At 49.4% G+C, this 6953-nt stretch overlaps 1 protein-coding gene across 1 annotated transcript in view; it reads right to left on the bottom strand.

The window, feature by feature from the left end:
- SLC6A20 (solute carrier family 6 (proline IMINO transporter), member 20) overlaps positions 1-6953 on the bottom strand; it is a 56738-nt gene that overhangs the window by 49473 nt on the left and 312 nt on the right. The gene's annotated exons all lie outside the window — the stretch shown is intronic.

Below are 6953 nucleotides of genomic sequence, written 5' to 3'. Positions count from 1 at the left end.
AGTGCCCAAGGTTTTAAACTCTTTGAGTTATTCATCTTTGACGGAATCCAGTGCCACTTCCAAAAAAGTGGCATTTCATTTTGTCTTTTCTTTCTTCTGTTGCTGTTCCCTGCTGAACCCTTTTAGGAAGCAACATCTACCGACTGAGAAGGTTCATTCCAAACGCACTAATTTTTGCAACTTTCTCCTGCTGTAAGGTATTCCCTAACCCCCGCCAAAAAAAGGTCAAGTTTACCGTTCTTATATTTTCAGGGGCCTCAGGATCTGTATTAGTATAATGTCTATAGGCCTGATAAATCTTTTCCAAAAATTTAGAAGGGTCTTCACTGGTTTTTGTTGAATTGCTTGAATTTTGTTCAGACTCTTTTGCTTTGGGTCCGCTTTTCAAAGCCCGGCTAGGACGTACTGAGAAGCAACGTTTGAATAAGAGCAGGCCTCCCTCGTTGGGACCCAACTTGGTTCAGCTATGATACTGCTAAGTGGGTTCAGCTGTAGGACAGCCTCCTTGTAAGGGGGTCACAATCTTTCCAAATAAACTCATCCGAACCTAGCCAGCAGGTGGTTGGCATTGAGGCCCCCAGGAGACGACGGGGTAACCAAGTTGCCCTGTCCCAGGAGTGGCTTCTGGCTCCAACTTGTGCCTGTCGGGTCTTAGATGGTGATACCAGACCGGGTCCCGGCGTCCCAGCGCTCACACGGGGTTTTCTGGTTGATCCCTTGAAGGAGGGGCTGTCCTGGGCTCAGCTGGAGGAGTTAAGGTTTGCAGCAACCTGTCCTCACTCTCCTTATCATCTTTTTCTTATTTTCTCTGATGTAATAGCACAAACACTTGCATGTAGAGAATGTCACCATTTTCCCCCCATTCTTCACAGAACAGCCACCCTAAGACCATAAATAGCAATGGATTATCTCTAACTACAAAAGGGTGCCTTTTGGTATCAAACAACCAGGCTGAATGCTGGGCTGGGGCGTTTGGTGATTTTAGGAACCAAGCAGAACCTTTCTATTATCCCTGGGATAAGAGGAGGTTTTTGTTTTTTTCTTTTCTATTACTCTCCTCCATGTGACATCATTAAGTATTTTAAGTATCATCAAATTGATTTGGCTGTAAGTGGAGGAACAGGGCCAAACAAAATGAAACAAAAAACCCTAAAGACAATCAGAAAATCCTAAATAAACCTCCAGTTTGGTCTCGGGGTTTTGCATATGCCAACAACGCAGGAGGCCACAGGCGACGTCACTAACGCAGCAAGGGCGGCAGTGCCTGGTGCACAGGGCCCCTGGGGCACCCCGCTGGAGCCCCCTGGGGAGCAGACCCTAACAGGTACTGTGGCCACTCGGGGTTACAGTGAAATCACCTTCCACGCACAGCTGGAATCAGATCACTCACCCAAAACACGCCTCAGAGGGCATTCTTTAGGGACAGTTGAAACATTTCCCATTTTAAAGACAGAAATTCAAGACAAAATATAGACGGCCCATACACATGCTAACATCCGAGAAAGCAGGTGGTCCCAGGGTAAAGAACCCGCCCGCCACGCAGGGGACACGGGTTCCAGGTCCAAGAAGATCCCACGTGCCCTGGAGCCCGCGCTCGCAACGAGAGCCTGAGCACAGCAACGAAGATGCAGTGCAGCCAAAAAATAAATCTGTACAAAAGAACAGAAAACAAAGAATCAAACGAACCAGGTAAAAGTCCAGCAACTCTTTCCTGTCTCCAACAGGGTAGCCCACTCAAATACATAACAACTTGCCTTATTTTGAAGAAAAAGCCCCACACCCAAAGGAAATAAAGTTTCCGGCTGTACACACCAGAGTGATTTACCTTACTATATGAAATCCATCGGATCCCAGATATCAATTCCTAGCTCCAAACGCCAAGCACTGGAGAAGCCAGTGCTGCTTTGGAGACTTTTGAAGCCCAGGTGCACAGAACGAGCGGTCCTGAGGGCTGCTAGGGCCTTACTCAAACATTCCCCCAAATCTGTTACTTACTCCAAGTTTGTGCTCCTGACTGAATGACGGGCCAATTAATGGAAACATGAGTTGCTGGGGCAAGGAATAGCAACTCTAGTTGGAAAGCTAGCAGACTGAGAAGATGGTGGACTCAAAGCCGAGAGTAAGAAATCAGGCTCTTTTATAGTAAGGGGGAGGGCGTAAAGCCAAGCATTTCCTGCTTCCGGTCAGCCTGGTTGGGGGCATGGGGGGAGAGCAATGCAGCCAGTTCACTCGTGGGCCTCACCAGGATGTTTCTGAGCCGTGAGTGCTCAGTCGCTCGGTTGTGTCCGACTCTTTGCGACTCCAAGGATCATAGCCCTCCAGGCTCCTCTGTCCAGGGGATGCTCCAGGCAGGACTACTGGAGTGGGTTGCCATTTCCTCCTCCAGGGGATCTTCCTGACCCATGGATCGAACCCACGTCTCCTGGGTCTCCTGCATCGGCAGGTAAATTTTTTTTACCACTGAGCCACCTGGACAGTCCTTCCCGTGAGCTAAATAAAGCTATTTTAGCTTGATGCGTCTTACCCTGGGAGCCAGGGTTCCCAGAGATGGCTCATTATGTATAATTCAAGCTTTAGGCAACATCCCTTTAGTGATTAACTTGTGCTAGAATACAAAGGTTCTTCCCTATTTTGGGCCCAGCCTAACCCCAGGCTAACTCTGCTGGCATCTCTGTGCAGTTCCCTGTGTCCCCCTTCCAGGTGCCCAGCACGTGTTGGGAGCCCAAGAGCTTGGTTGTTACTGGGACTGAACCCAGAATCCCCAGGATGAGCCACAGACGTGTTCTCTCAAGGGACCGCCCGGCCACATTTCCTGACGCCTGGGACCCAGCATCTCAAGCTTACTTGCCAAATTGTGCTTGACACTTTACAGCCTCTGAAACTCCGGATTCTGCTCCATCCAGGAGCACTGCAGAAACATCAAGATCCAGAGACTGAGTGAGTGAGCACACACACACACACGCACGCACACACACGCACACACAGTACAAGGGAGCAGTGGTCGTGCCGTCCGCCTGTCCGTCTGTGGACTGACCCAGTGCGGCTCAGTCCCAGGCTGAGTGCTGCCCAGAGGGCTGTAGCTCCAGGCGTGCCGGGGCCCGCTCACACCAGCTGTCAAGAGCTGCACGTCTCCTCAAACCCCACGCTACACTGGACACCACACTTGCCGTCTGAACCCGGCCATTGTGTGGGTGTTTACATCACACACCAGCAAACACTATAAATTAAGTCCTGCTCCTCCTTCCAAAGCCAGCACTACATGAATGGAGCCCCAGCGCCTGGCTCCCAGCAGCTAGTAGCCTGGTGGGGTGGGATTCCTCTAAAGTGTGGAATGCAGTTTGCCCTCTCCCCCAGGTCTCCGTGTCAGAATCTCTAAGGGTGGGGCCAGTAGTTCATCAAGAAGCTTCGTGGGCAAATCCGAGATGCAAAGATCTAAGTACCAGGGAGGAGCAGGAGGGGCTTTGAGGAAAAGTCCCATCATCTTACTTCCGAGTCATGTGTCCCCTAACTGCCCCCCTCCCCGTAAAGGGTAAATATCATATAGAGAAAATTTAGGGGGGAAAAAATAATCCACCTTTCCATCAGCCACAGAACCGGTTATTCCTCCATGATCTGAGCGCACGCTCAGTTGCGTCCGACTCTGCGAGCCCAGGGACTGTAGCTCGCCAGGCTCCTTTGTCCATGGGATTCTCCAGGCAAGAATCCTGCAGTGGAACTCCCATGCCCTCCTCCAGGGGGTCTTCCCCACCCAGGGATTGAGCCCGTGTGTCCTGTGTCTCCTGGACTGCAGGCAGATTCTTTACCCGCTGAGCCATCGAGGAAGAGAAAATTTATATAAAAGTCAACCGTGGGTGCACTCATTTTCCACACGTTAGGATGCAACACGTTTGTATCCTGACTTCTTCCCGAACACCACGGCCTTAGACTTTGGCACAGCCGCCAAGGCCTGCTGGCCTCGCGGAGCACAGACTGCGATCAGTCCCTTCCGCTGCCTTTCCTTTGCTCTGGGCCGGCAGCTGGCCTGTAATCTTCAGAATTAACATTCCTCGTGCCCCCCGGCCCGCAGAGCAGCCAGGAAACCAGCCTCCCTGGTCACGGGCAGAGCCTGACGAGAGAAGCGGGACCCTAATCCTTTTTATTCCCGGGAGTGTTTGGGCATGGCCTGGCTGTGCGGTTTATAAACAAGCTCTTTGTTGGCTGGAGGGTGGGGGGTAGGGGTGGTGGAAGCCAGGGCTCTGTGCGGAGGGAAGTTAGACACCCCACTAGAGCTTTTCATGATGTGGTTGGTTAGCAGTCAGGTACAGGATGGGAGTGTAAATACACTGATTGTAGGTGACATCACTGGGCAGTGAGAGGCTCAGGAAAGCCCCCCACTCCCCCGCCTCCCAAACTCGGCAGCTTTTCCTTGCAGACCTGCCTTCTTCATTCAACAGACATTGACTGGGCACCGCCTTTGACGCCACCACTTCACAGAGACGGGGGAGAAACTCTAGAACAAAGTGTAGTCCTTCAGACCAAGTGCTGGGAGTGCCCCAGGCTAACGTCCAGGTGGACGAATAGCTTGAGCAAAGTGTGCAGGCAGAGTGAGTGTTCAGTAAACAAACAGCTGTTCAGGATAACTGGAGAGCATGCTGGAAGATGAGGTGAGAACAGGAGTAGGTGCTGGGTGGTCACATGCTCAGTGAGATAGGATAAACTCTTTGGTCCTTGATCTGCAGACACATGACTGAGAGGATGCCACCCAACTAAGCTACATCTGTCCACCCTAGATCCATCCATTCATCCATCCACTCCCCCACCCCCTAATCCATCCTTTCTCCAGTATCCATTCTCTGCTCAACCATCACCCATCCATCAACCTGTCCACCTATCAGCTTAAGTGGACTCTGTACCAGGTACAAGATTTCTTCCTTCTTTTCCTGTGTGTTGAAGGTCTTACCATCTCCCCAGCAACTTATATACACCGTTGACCCTTAAACCACCCTGATTTAACGGCATGAACCCACTTATACGCACACTTTTTTCAATAGTAAATCCAATAATACTATATAATCCCCATTTGGCTGAACCGTGGATCTAGAGGAAATATGGATACAAAGAGCCGGCTGTAAGTTATATGGGATTTTCCACAGCACAGAGGATGGGTGCCTTCACCCCCATGTTGGTCCAGGGTCAATTATGTTCTACCTCAGAACTACCCCTCCCTACTGGTGTCTACCTGCAGACTATCCAGGTGATGGTGTTGTTAGCAACAAGGGATTAAACAGCCCTGACAGTACAGCTCACCCGACCTGATGTTTGGGAAACGTGTAGCCAGGATACAGGTACTGCGGGTAGGTGTGCTGAACACAGAATGATGTGGAAATCTCATCCTGACAGCTTTCAAAAGTCAATTATCAAGCTGTTATAGCATATGAGAACCCATGCACTTCACATAATTATGATATATAATATACATGTCTTTCAAATTTAAAAAGGAGTCAGAGGGTTAAGATTGCACTATATTAAAAAACCTGTACAACCTTTTGTCAAGTTTTTTTTTCTTTTTTTTGAGCTGGGAGTTGGGGGTGAGAGTGACTGATGGAGCAGTGTTTTAGTCTTAGTCTTCTTAAATGTCTTAAATTTGGTAAATCCTTTGACCTAACATCTTTCATTGTCCTTTATTGTGAAAAAAACAGCTCATGTTGATTATACAAGACACCACACACGCACACACAGTACGAGGTCAGCAAAAACCACCCAGAGATATCTGTTGTTTTATTCTCTTGGCTATGTTTTTGCTCATTCCCTTTTTTCTGCATTGTTTCAAACATAATTAAGAGCACTCATTCACTTTCCTGCATTGGAGAAGGAAATGGCAACCCACTCCAGTGTTCTTGCCTGGAGGATCCCAGGGACGGGGGAGCCTGGTGGACTGCCGTCTATGGGGTCACACAGAGTCGGACACGACTGAAGTGACTTAGCATAGCATAGCATTTTATACAGATTCGAATCTGACTTCCCTCCCTCTGTTTAATCTATGACGTGAAACAATACTCAAATACTTTTTTTGAAAACACCATCTTAATGGCTTCCAAGAGCACCGTGCGTGGCATGCAGGTCCCATAACGCATGGAAGCAGTGCCCCCCCCTTTTTTTTTGGAAGCAGTCCCCTTTAATTGAGGGCTTAGGAAGTCTCCAACGTCTTGCTCTTATTTAAAGACGGAGGCTATCCTTCTGGTGTCTGCCTTCTCTCAGAACGATTTTACTTAGGTAAAGTTCTAGAAATGGAATACTTCAAAAACTTTTTTAATGCTGAGACTTCAATCCCTATTGCCACCTTGCATCCCAAAAATGCACTTGGCCTTGTCAGAGGCTCCTTGGCAGGTCCTGGAAGGTGCGTCCAGCTCCCTGCAAGGCGGGGGAATGCTATGTGGGTGTGCGGCTGTCCAGGGAAAGGCTGGGATGCCCTGCGACATGAGGGAAATTTTGCAGAAAACAAACGAACTAAACTGAAATAGAGTGATTAGCCTTCCTGCCTACTGTGGTTCCAAACCCAAATTAATCTTGTGATTAAAAAGTTTAAAAAAAAAAAAAAAAGCCTAGCTCAGGATCATTTTATCCTGAGTTTCAAGTCATGCTGCCAGGAATATGCTTCGGATCTGAAAGTTGTATAACGAGTTTCTGTTAAACAACACAATTTCCTGCTCACTTTTTACACTTAAACGTGAGGTTTACACACTAGCAGTCAGATCATTGCCACTGCTCCGGAGGGAGGAAAAGTGTCCCTGACGGCTCCTACTGCTCCTAGCGCGGCAGCCTGACCGACCGGGGTGACAGGGATGCTGGGGGGGCGCTTGGCCGCCCCAGAGGGCTCGGGAGGGAGCTCTGGAAAAGGGCTCCAGCTGTGGACTGGGATGTCCTAGGTCCAATTCCGGGCTCCGTGACTCTGGGCAAATCGCTTCGCTCTCTAC

This window comes from Bison bison, unplaced genomic scaffold, assembly GCF_000754665.1.
Source record: "Bison bison bison isolate TAMUID 2011002044 unplaced genomic scaffold, Bison_UMD1.0 scf7180017864482, whole genome shotgun sequence".
Classification (NCBI taxonomy): domain Eukaryota; kingdom Metazoa; phylum Chordata; class Mammalia; order Artiodactyla; family Bovidae; genus Bison; species Bison bison.
Note: the sequence above shows the minus strand (reverse complement) of the source record. Positions and strands in the feature narration are given on the sequence as shown.